The sequence below is a fragment of the Chamaea fasciata genome, unplaced genomic scaffold (genome assembly GCF_029207755.1).
Source record: "Chamaea fasciata isolate MVZ Bird 193981 ecotype frontalis unplaced genomic scaffold, bChaFas1.0.hap1 SCAF_24, whole genome shotgun sequence".
Taxonomy (NCBI): domain Eukaryota; kingdom Metazoa; phylum Chordata; class Aves; order Passeriformes; family Sylviidae; genus Chamaea; species Chamaea fasciata.
The window spans coordinates 741,097-753,717 of NW_027094109.1; positions in this window are offsets into that span (position 1 = coordinate 741,097).

The following is a 12,621-nucleotide window of genomic DNA, read 5'->3' on the forward strand; positions in this document are numbered from 1 at the left end:
AGCTTTCTTTTTCCATGTAAGCTCAGCTAAGATAACTGCACTGTCTCTGGCAGGTCTAATGGCCAAGAGACACATGCCTGCAATAGTTCATAAGCCAGCACAGCAGTTCTAGCCAGGCTGACAAGAAGATGGTCTGACCTCTGCAGCCTCTCCTCTTCAGAATACTCTCTCAGACAGAATTAAGAAGCCCAGTGAAAGAACCCAAAGAATAGACTATAACATCCAGACCAGGTGAGACAAAATTGACTCTTAAGCAGGGATTGAGAGGTAACCAGCAAAGCACCAGGACATCCAGAGAGTAAAGTCAAGCTTCCACCAGCCAGTTTGAGGACTGTTTTAAGTTACACTTTGAGTGAGAAATTCGAACCATATCGATTATTGATGTAATTGTCCTGTTTTAATGGATAGGGATTGTGAGTGTCTGTTGAGGGGAAGTACCAGGGGAACAGTAAGGGTTGCTGGGGTAATTCACTTCGGAATTGACAAGTGGATTAAGACAGGAACTAAAGGGCAAGACTGGGTTGGCCCCTGTCCTTGTTACCAATAAGATTATATAGCCCTGCTGTGGGCAGCAACCCCATAGGCATGGTAAGGTGGGGGGAAAAAAGCCATACAGGACCTCTATCATTCCTCAATTGTCTTTTCCGTCCAAAATCCAATATGAGTACAACTGACAGGAAGAATACAACAGAAACTAGAGGGCAAGACTGAACTGCCCCCTGTGCTCTCCACCAAGATACACCTGCTGTGGATAGCAACCCCATAGGCATGGCAGATGGGAATAAAAGCCTTATCGGACCTCTGTGATGCCCTTTTGTCTGCTCCAACCAATTCATGTCACCAATTCCACCAATCATTGTGCTTAAGGAAAACCTGAGGTTTTCTTTCTGTTCCCACTGTCCTCACCCACATCAACAGATGCTATTATGACTCATCCAAAATTAAAATTTGACTCTGGAGAAGTAGGAGTAGATCATTGAAATCAAAAATGAGAATTAATTGCTTGAGCCAAATGACTTATAGAAAAGGAAAAGGGGGGTTTATTATAGATGGGTAATGTGATGCTTGGCTCTTACAATTAAGGGATGAATATTATGTGTATGTTAAGAGAAGTTTTACTGATGTATAGCTCTGTTATTGTGATTTGTTGTTCAGATGTCCTCTGTTCTCTCCACAGCCCCCATCCCCCCTGTATGGTTGCCAAGGGATGGCCGTGATAGCCAGGACTTGTGGAAGGAGGGCTGTGCCTGTGCCCTTGCACGGGGCAGTTGGGAGGAGGGAAGGCGTGTGACCAGGGGGCGTGGCATGGCAACACCCGACCTCCAATCAAGTTGCAAGGAAGCAGTCTCCACCAATGGACGGCGAAGAAGAGTTGATTGGCAGACTTTGGGAGGGGCCAGGGTCACCTGATGCAACACCAAAGGTGCGAAAGGCGGAGCAGCCGTGTTGTGGGCAAGCACATGACGGTTTAGTTCCATGCTCCCCGTGCTGTTCTTTCTCCTTATTCAGTCTTTTGGTGTATTTTGTTAAGGTTTAATAAACCTTTGAAATTTTAAAAGTGAGCGTTGCTTCTCCCACCTGTCCTTTACCACTTCCTAAGGCTTCAGCAAAATATGCATCAAGTGTGGCTACTAAAGCAAGTGTAGTCTTGGAAATATTCCCAAAACATCCATCTCAGTGACAATTAGGTAAGAAATATGAATTCCTTGTTACCAGTTCAGAGTTTTTCCAGTAACTTTCTACTTAATCTTTGGAACGTGCACTATTCAAGGAGAGAGGAGCACAAATTTAATTCAGATGGGAACAAATGCATAAGCCCAATATAATTTGACTTTAAGGAATGATCCCAGTATTTAAAACCTATCAGTTTTGCCCTCCACCTCAGTTATTAATAGCATAGGTGCAAAAGCAATCAGCCACTTCTCTTGGGATGACCCAAAGCTGCTGGGGTTGTGTGGGGCTCTGGAAGGGTATCTGAGCACCTCCAGGTCAGAACATTTTGTGCAGATGCCCTGCTGAATGCAGCCTGGCTGTGAGTTCCCACTCTAAGAATAAACACTTCCTAAAAATAAACCTGTGCTCTCCTGGCTTTCTTCTTTCCTTTGTTTTCCTTCTCTGTTTGTTTTCTTTCTCTCTTTCCTTCTGCTCACCTATCCAGCAATCTTCTCATCTGCACTTTGTGCAGATCAGATATTCCAAAAATCCTCTCTCCAGCCTCCCAGCGCACAAGGAAAACCACAGCACTTTTAAGTTCATTTTCCAAAGTCACCAATATGAAAATAAACCACTTTGGAGCCTGGCCCGTGTTTTACAATAATTTACAAATCCTGTATTTCATCCTTATAACCATCAGCAGACTGAGGAAAAGGCAGCTTTTCCATGTCAGAATTACAGGAAGAATTTAGAACTTATTTTCAACTGAAAAACAAATGAAATGGTTCAGAGACTACAGGATACTCACAGGCAGGCGATGGACAACTACCACAATAGCATCATAAAGCCTTTTCCTTGTTGTCACTTCAAGTCAGGTGTCCCTCCCTCCCTCAGTCTCCCTAAAAAGAGCAGCAATATTGGCACAAAAGGCATGAGAAATTTTTCAGACTTTCATTTTTTGCCCCCTCCCACTCTTTCTAAAGGAAAGTTCCAAGTGCAAGGGAAAGTTACCAATCCCCCACATGTCACAAATAAGGGGGTTTGGTTCTTTCTTCTGTCACGGTGAGCAGGGCCAAAATCTTAATCTGTGACTGAGTGATCATTTTGGAAATCCAGCTGGATCTGTCTCAAGGCATGAGATTTCCCCAAGCCATCAGAGCATGGATCTCACTCACAGTTATTGAGCTCATTTTGTACTCAACCTCACGTGTCCCTCACGCAGAGCTACATCAGTTTAAGTGTTGTCATTCCAGCTTTTCTCTTCCTACAATCCAGCTCTTCCACATCAGCAGGGATGGGGGGAGCCCTCCCCAAATGTATTATTTCATTGAATGTTTCCAACCAGGCTACTTTTTTCATGGTCTTTATTTGGATCAATCATGTTAAAAGCTGATGCAGCATTATTTAATCTTTGTCAAGGGGAGAATTAAGATACAGGTTTATTCACTTACAGAAAATGACAGACTAGAATTAGATGATCATTTAAGGTATTAAACTTAACTACTAAGAGAGCTGCTTTTTCAAGCAGAAAATGTTAATACTCTTGCCTTGTTTTTTCCCTGGGTTCTGGTGGCATGAAAATGGGATTTATTAGAACCTGAAGTAAGTTTGGGGTAAATTATCCTGTTCTTTTCTTCAGCGCAAACAGCTGATAGCTGAATATTCAGCACCAAACCGAGCTAGGCTGGGTCTGGGAGCACCCTGGGTAGTGCACACTCTCACAGGAATTTTAAGGGCTTGTGCCTGAGGCCAAGTGAGATTGGCTGTGCAGTCTGGGTCTGGTCTGGCTTCTGACAGTGCTGGGAGCTGATTTAGAGAGTCAGGACAGCTCCTCTGCAGCTGAGGCTTTCCAAACACAGAGCACGCTGCTCTGAGCTGCCAGAAGGACAGAATTCAACACCAGGTACTCCGAGAGATCATTTCATGGGACAGCCCAGGATGGAATGGAGTTGTCCATGAGCCAGCACTTTGTCCTGGGGCCCAAGGAGGCCAGTGGTATATCCAGGAGAGCACTGGGAGGAGCACTGCCAGAAGGTCAGGGAGTGATCCTGCCCCTCTGCCCAGCCCTGGAGGCACCTCTGGAGTGCTGTGTCGAGCTCTGGATCCTCAGCACAGCAGGGACAGGAGCTCCTGGAGCAGAGGAAGGGCCTGGAGCATCTCCGTGCCCAGGAAAGGCTGAGGGAGCTGGGGCTGCTCATCCTGGAGAGGAGCCCCAGCTGAGAGGGGGGCCCTCAGCCCTGAGTGTCCCTGGGTGTCCCTGGGTGTCTCTGTGTCTCCCTGGGTGTCCCTGTGTGCAGGGAGGGGCAGAGCAGGGCTCAGGCTCTGCCCCAGGGGCCCAGCAGTGGCACCAGAGCCACGGGCAGGGACTGAGCCCAGCAATTCCCCCTGCACAGGAGCACAACTTCTGCCCTGGGCAGTGCCCAGCCCTGAACAGGCTGCCCCCGGAGGGCTGGAGTCTCCTCACTGGAGATATTCCAGAACCACTGGGACACAATCCTGTGCCCTGTACTCTGGGATGGACAGCCTGATCTGTCCTAGGATTCTGTGAAAATCTGCTCCTCTTGATACAGTCTCCTGGGTTGGGGGCCCACTGTAACTATCACTAAATTGATGCCAATTAAATATCTCAGAAATGAAAAAGCAGCTCCGTAGCCCTTGGTCCTGTGCTGTGCTGAGTTCCCACTCTGATAAAAAACACCTAGCAGCTGGTATTTCCATTGCACCATTCAGTGCCCAAGCAGCACAAACACCCCTGGGAGCGTGGAGCTGGGATGGGGAACACCAGCAGCTCTCCAGGAATCCATCCCTTCATTTCTAACTGGGCTGAGCTATTGCTGCCCCAACCTCCTGAAGATGCACCTTGTAAGGAGCTCTGGTGAGGAGGGGGTTAACAAGCAGCCACACGCATTTTCCTCCTCCCTAGCTGAGTTCCCCCCAATCAAAGCAACAGCCTGTTTTCCAGCATGGATCTCCTCTTCCCACTCAAGGGGTCACAGATTGCCAGCCTCGTTTTAATGAGCTGTGTCCTGCAAATTTCACAGTCACTTCCAGTCTAATAAGGGAACCCACAGGGGTGGTGTTTTCAATTTGCTCCTCTTTCCTGCCGAGTTTGTGCCATACATCACGGGGAGCAGCTCACAGCTGGTGCAAAGAGAAAAGAATTAGTTTGTATTCCCCACGCAGGGGTTTTATAATTCAATATTTATTAAGATTGGGGTCCTCTCATCTGAAAGGCCAAACAGTTTGTTTTACTATGTGTGGGATAGATTACACTAATATAGTGAACAAGGGCTTCCAAGAACTAATTTACTGAGGGTGTTGAAAAGCCCTGCACACGACAGAAATATTATGAACAAGTAAGAATCCTTAATACTTTGTCTAGCCAAGCCCTGTGCATACAAATTAAACATAATTGGAAACCCTGTTCCAACCATCAGACTAAGGGCTACTTTACAACTGAAATGACACCTAAATGTCTAATTTTAATTTTAAATTCACTCTATAAAAGCACAGCCTGGTTGTTTTTCTCCCTTCAGAAGAAGATTTATGAAAAACAAGCAAATCTAAGCTTTACTTAAATGTATATGAATGAACGCAGGTCTCAGCTGAAGCTCATTGCAAAGCAGAACTCCTTGAATATTCATTAATTCTTCCAGACATCTGATATTCCCCTGTACACCCAGTAGCAGAATACTATTGCTCAGTAAATAATACCAGAGTCCCATGAGAAATTCAGAGATCTGTTTTCTTTTAATCGAAAAGCAATGTGAAATATTCCATCATTTTGGAATATAGACTATATCAATATTCACATAGAAAACTTTGTATTTAGAGCCACAGAACTAGAAAAACCCTCTAAGACCATCAAGTCCAAGAGCAGCCACCTGGCAACAACAGCCCAGCACTGTCAAGGCCACCACTAAATTATGACCCCAGGTGCCACAGAATGGGAACTCCACCTGCCAGCCCTGCTTGGGCAGCTGTGGAAGGGCTGAACAATCCTTTCAGTGAAGAAATTGTCCCCAACATCCAACTAAACTTCCCATGGCTCGTTCCCTCTCCTCCTGTCCTTGCTCCCTGGGAGCAGAGCCCGACCCCCCCGGCCGTCCCCTCCTGTCAGGAGTTGTGCAGAGCCACCAGGTCCCCCCTGAGCCTCCTTTTCTCCAGGCTGAGCCCCTTTCCCAGCTCCCTCAGCCTCTCCTGGGGCTCCAGCCCCTTCCCAGCTTCATTCCCTGCCCTGGACACGCTCCATCTCTTCCTCCTTGTCAGGAGGGGCCCAGGGCTGGACGCAGCACTGGAGGTTCCCCAGCAGGGCCAGCACAGGGGGTGGGACAGTCCCTGCCCTGGGCCTGTGGCCACACCATGGCTGGCACAGCCCAGGTGCCCTTGGCTTCTTGCACACCTGGGCTTGTGTCCAGCGGCTGGGCCGGCACCCCCAGGGCCTTTCCCAGCTTTCCAGCCCTTCTGCCCCAGCCTGGAGCTCCGTGCGGCTGTTGTGAGCCCAGCCCAGGACCCCGCAGTCCATGGTGGCCCTGGTGGCCTCAGCCCCTGGATCCCATGGGTCCGGCCCGTGCTGATCCCTCTGCAGAGTCCCCACCCTGCGGCACAGCCACAGCCACCCCCGCCCAGCTCGGGGTCACCCCCGCACTGACTGCGGGTGCCCTCCATCCCCTCACCACATCCTCGAGGAAGACGTTGGCCAGGCCTGGTGCCAGGAGTGAGCCTCGGGGAGCACCACCACCGACCAGCTGCCAGCTGGGTTTAGCCCATTCCCCTCCATCTGCTGGGCCCGGCTTTAATCAGGTTTTACCTGAGCACACCCACGAGCAGAGGCTTTCTCAGGATGATACTCTGGGAAGTGGTGGCAGAGGCTTTACCAAAGCCCAGGTACGAGGAGCCACAGCCTGTCCCTCCCCTAAGAGCGTGTGTTGGGTCCCCTTAGGGTTTCTCCATGGCTGTGAGGGTTTGGCCACCACTGCTCCTGCCTCTGGCCCCAGCCGGGGACTCCTGGCAGCCCCCTCTGCTCCCCTGAGGGTCCCTGGGCTGGAGGCCCCCATGCAGCCCCTGGAGAACTCTGCTTTAGAGCCACTCATCCCAGTGCCTGCATTTGAGATTCTCCCTCCCGGCGAATTTAGCTGCTCTATTGAACAGAATTAAAGGATTTAATTTAGTGAGATTTGGCATTAGCTCATGCTTCTCTACTGTCCATTAGCGTCAGAACTGAGCTATGGATCAGTTCCAATAAATGTTTGTATAAACATGGTTGTATACAGATGCATGCAGGCTATAAATTCAGCACGAGGCACTTCTCACTCAAACATGCACCGTGACTCACCAAAAAGATGGGGAGGATTTTGTCTTTTTGAGGGAAGGATTGTTTAATTAGCCAGTAAAGTTCAGGAAACAACACATCATCCAAGAGTGAACGAAGGCTGCTGTTAATTGGTAGGAGCCTCTCAAACGAAGAGCAGCTAATGGAAGTATTTTTAAAATCTGTTTCTCACAAATATTCCCGGTTTGGATGTATTCTGCCTAAACTGTTCAAGTTAATGTGATTATTCAGTTAAACGAGTAGCAACGAGAGATTTCTCAGCAAAGGGTGTGGCAAACATGTTAAGCATGCTTGGAAAACTACAACCTGTCTCCATCATACCCAAATCCCACCGCAGACTCCTACTTTCTGCACAAACTGGAATGAGAGCCAGCCACTCAAGAACTGGGAGGTGCAGGGGGGGCTTTCCAGTGATCAGTGCTCGCCTTCTGGTGTGTACAAGAGTCTGACCCACCCTTAGACCCCTGCAGGTCAGCGCTGAGGCTTGTACCACTTTACAGTTCCCATGGGCTCAGGCAGACATTATTAACCTTAAACCTAGCTTTAATCTTCCATGTCCTGCTGGAAAAGCTCAGAATGTCAAGGAAAAAAATTCTCCCAAGTGATTCTGGAATTACTTTCTATGGCCTGGAGAGCAGGAGAAGAACACAGTGTGGAAAACAAAGAAAACCAGCTTTACCTGACACCACAGTTAATAAAAATTAAATGTCAGACGGGACAAGAAAAAGTGATGTGGTAACATACAGAGGACAGGATCCATAAGAGACTCTGAGTAATGAAAAGGTCAGGGGAGCCTATAAATAAAGCCTGAGGCATGTGAGGTCTGGGGAGGCAGGGAGCTCGTCAGGGAGTACAGAAACTCAGGCAATTAATGGATATTTTTTATGTAAATGGAGCAATTACTGCTCCAGGTAAGGAATGTGCTCTTTCTCAGAACGCGACAGACCCCCCCCTGTCCACCACCAAAACACGGCAAGTGCTGATCATGGTCCTTGTATGGACTGGACAGTGCAGGGACAGCTCAGCCCTGGGGATGAAGAGCCACTCCCACCCCTGCCAGGCTGCCTGGTGCAGGTATGTCCCAAATATCACTGGGGATTTAGTTTGTAGACCCCCACCTTCTGAATGGAAAATCCTGAGGGCCTGCAGGTTTTGCAGGCAGGAAATGTCCCAGGTTTGCACAGTTACATGGTCTGATATGCCTAGGGCTTTCCTCCTCCCTGTTTGAGTCTCCAGTTCGGTCTCCTCTCTATGGACAGAGTTTTTCCTGGTTCTCATCCCCAGCATCCATGCCCGTGCTGATGAAGCAGTCACAGAGAGATGTCCCACCCTGCACTCAAGGGCTGCACGATGTCCTGTGCCAGTGTCCCACTCCTCCGTTGTACAAACCTGGATTAAGAAACAGATCCAGCCTCAAATAAATTGCAGCCATAAAGCCCCAGCTCTAAAAACCAACCTAATTAAAACTCAGGACGTGCTCATGGGGCTTCTTGAGCTGGGGCCTAAACAGATCCCACAAAGCCACATGTGTGAGCACTGTATTGTGCGAGGTCAGTGGGAACCAGGGACAAATCCAGAGCTCGGAGTCAGCCCCTGGTTATGGTGCCCTCCGCACACTGTGTGGAGCAAGGGGCAGCTCTTTGTGCTGGGCTGGCTGCTCAGGGACACCAGCCAGGACCAGTTCCTCACTGGGCTCACAGGGGCTGAATTCTGGATGTGTAATGCAGGAGGAGCTGCACAGGGGCTGAATTTTGGATGTGTAATGCAGGAGGAGCTGCACAGGGGCTGAATTCTGGATGTGTAATGCAGGAGGAGCTGCCCAGCTCAGGCTCTGCAGACACAACCCCAGGAGCTGAGCTCTCCCGGCAGCAGATGGGGAGAGGAACCAGGTGAGTGAAGCACAGGGCAGTGAGCAGCCCTGATCCAATAAAACCTGACATCCTGAAATTCAGCGTGGAAGAACACCTCCTCTCCGCTATTGGAAGCCCTGTCCCAGCAGCCCCACGAGATCGAGGTCCCAGCCCTGCTCCCTCTTTCCATTTCCAAGTGCTGTTTCTGTCCCTTTATCTGCCTTGGCAGCGTGGAGAGGCTTTGCCAGGGAAGGACAAACCCCTCCTGGGCTCCCTGGAAGGGTCCAGCAGGCCAAGGCTGTCTCTGCCTGCACCTGGCACTGCCTCCCTTCCTTCTATTCTGGGAGCAGGGAAGCAGCTGAGCCCTGCTCTGAACGGGAGGCAGATGGGGCACGGATTCAGTGTGCTCATGCTGCTCATTTGTTTGGCACAAAATGACACACACGCAATGGAACAACCCAGAACACGCACAGGGGTGAGCACCCAGCAGCTTTCACCATCATTAATTTTCCTGTTACTGTGAGTTTTTCTCCTCATTCAGTGATAAATCTGCAGCAATGCAGAGGGTTGGAGTTGTCAGCCTGATTCTCCTCAGGTGCTTTTAGCTCTATTGCTCTGATTTCCTGCAGTGCATTTCTTGCACTTTTGGGTGGTGGGAACTGTTGTGTCCCTGCTCAGTGAGCTGCACACCAGGGCATGAGGCACTTCTGAGTACTGGAGTGACAAAAGTGGAATTGTGGAAGCATTTGCTCCTCTTTGGGATGAAAATATGTTTTTTATTAACCTTGGGCTTTATCTACATTTAGTTTTCATCTCTAAATCACACAGGATATGAGGACCTGAGTAAAATTAAGAAAGAGCAGCTTTTAAGATTACTAGTTTTGACATCCATCCCCAAAACATTCATCAACCAGGACAGTGAATTCAGTGTTTCTCAGCCTAACCCATAGCAGCTGTTTGTACACACAATAAAAACACAATTTCTTTCAATCTGATGAAAATCCCATAAAGGAAAATATAATGAAAGAAAGATGGGTCAAAAATATGATGCATTTGCACTCCAAAAATGCAGGCGAGACTTGCTGAATTTGCACATTGTAGCTGCAAAAGGCATGAAATCCTTAAAATATTCCTGCAATGGTCTTATGCTGAATGAAGAGCTTTATGAATATTTCAATTACAAGATGAAGCTTGAAAGGATGGAGTTGTTTCAATTTTGAATCACCCTTCCTGAAATAACTTGCCCTATTTGGTAGGAAATGAGACTTGTTTAAACCTGACACAAACTGGGTAAGGATGGAGCTCCCTGAGGTGGAACCCCCTTGATGCCCCCCACCCCGTGCTGCTTGGAACAGAGCAGCCACCGAGCTCTTGTCACCCCTAGGGCAAACAAGCCTTGTTTGATGGCTCAAGGCCTCCCCTCCTCCTCACCCGCTGTTATTTACAGTATTTGTTAAATGAAAGGCTCAGCTCTTTGCTGTGCCGTGCTACACCTGCCCCTCTTTGCATCAGGAGGTCATCCTGTCCTTTTGGGATTTGAGAGACACCCTGAGAGCAGCAAATCCCACTGTGCTGCATTATCAGCTTGTTTCTATTCCCAGGTACAGAAAGGTCCCTGATTTCCTCCTCTGTCCTACTCAGAGACAGACCATGATGCAAATACTTGTGAGTTAAAGCAGAGCTTTACAACTACTTCGTGTCCTCGTTCTGATATCACTAATCCAAGTTTTTGAGGAGTTACTCCTGGTTTTACTGGAGTTAATGAAACCAGGCTGGTCTTCTTTTCCATTCTTTCAGATTCTTTCTGAAAGAATCTTTCTTTCAGGAAGATTTCTTTCTTTCCATTCTTTCTGATCATGCTACTGAACCAAATTCTGAATTTGCCCACACCTTGAGCACTTGCTAAACTGGAGCAGCTCTAGAATAACATTCACTCCAACATGTGAAGCACAGATTTTAGTGCAACTTTAGATTTCGCCTTCTTGGGAAAGCAGTTACATGTTTGTCCTGCCTGGTTCCAGCTAAGCAGGACTGCTCAGTCCTGTAAGGAGAATAACAAACTTCCTTCAGCAAAGCTGCAGAATTAGGTTTTACTTTTCAGCAGAAATTATCCAGCAGCACCAGTTGTTCAGCTTGGACACCCCTGTGTGCATTTTCTTATGCATGACTGTCTGAAAGTGCAATTTTCCCCTCCACTCCATAAAACACGACTTAAGAACCAAGTTGTGGTCTGATAGTTGTTGGCAAAGCTGAGGAACCCACTGGGCTTCCCTGGAACATTTTCCTATTTCCCTGAGAGAAAATGATCACCCAAATTGAAATCAGAATTCAGCCCTGACTTCCTTATGGAATAAAATGCCAGCATCTGGATTTTGCTGCTCCTCATAGCCACCAAGGAGACCAGGCACCTCTGGAAATGAGCCCCTGACTGGTGTCACTCCAAGCAGACTCCCAGGAGTTCATCACAGCTTCCCTGGCCTTTGAACGGAACCACTTTGCTAAAATCTTGCCTGGTTGCCCTGTACCTTAATTAAGCAGCTTCTCCGTCATCCAGCACACTGCTGCTGAACACATGCTGGCAACCAGCCCCTCATACATTGCAGGAAATATGGCTGGCAGCAAACAGAGCTTATCGCTGGGTATTAATTACTTGAGCATAAATAACATTCCCTCTTCTCTCTGGTCCATGATCCACCCTTTCTGGTGGAAATATATTCATGGTAACAAGAGAGAGAAAACAATGAGGCGGTAAATTTAAGCCTAAAATGAGTGATGAGTCTTGCAATGAGTGAAAATTAAAGCCAGGATAATTAAAATGAAAAATAAAGGTACATTTCTAAGAGGGATATTGATTAACCCCTGCCCAGAACCATCTGCCAAGGCAAGGGCTGGGTTTTTCCACTTTGTCTTCAGATCAGTCTAAGACATTAACTCCAGTCAAAATGAAAAGTCTTAATACTCATAAATATGGGAATTCATACAGGAGAAAGAAGCACCCAAGGCACAAAGGCCAGCTTGGCCCTCCGTGAGCAGCAGTGGCACTGCCCAAGGTCAGAACAGCTCAAAGGCTGGGTCTGGGAAAGCAACTGATAAAATAAAACCACAAGGTGTGCAGGTCTCCCTCCCAGTGTATTGCCAAAGCCTCTCAAAAAACCCAGCTGAGCACAAAGCCTCTGCTGTGCTACCCCTGCCTGCTCCATTGCCCCCTCAGCTCTCATCTCAGAGAGGTGCTCCCCAGCCTGTCTGCACAGGGAGGAAAATAAAGCGCAGGAAATGCAGCTTTTGGCTGCTCCAAAGCTCTCATGGATTGCAGGGCAGGAGCACACCCTAGAATCCGACTCCTTCCCTCTTCTCCGTTGCTGAGGGTGTTTGTGCTGTGCCATGAGGGGTCTGGCTCTGTGCTGCTGGGAAATCCTCCCAAAGGTGCATCTTTGCCTGCTGGGGACACAGTGTGCACATTTGTGTGTGTAGAGAGGCACCTGGGCTCATGTTTAATAAGCCAGCCCTCAGGTGCTGTGTTAAAATGCAGGATTCAGGTGGAAATGTTTGCACACACAACACTGGCAGCTTCTGAGAGCCCCTGTTATGCATAAGTGGCTCCCACATGAGTTGTGGATGAATTCTGCTGTGAATTTAGCTTATCAGTGATACATTCATAAAGCAGATGTTTTCCATGTTTTGAATATGTATTTTTAGCTTGTTTACTGGGTCCATTATAGAAATGGTTATTCATGGGTGAATAGCATGCTTACAGGTTATAAATGTTTCTTGTGGAGTATTAGTTAA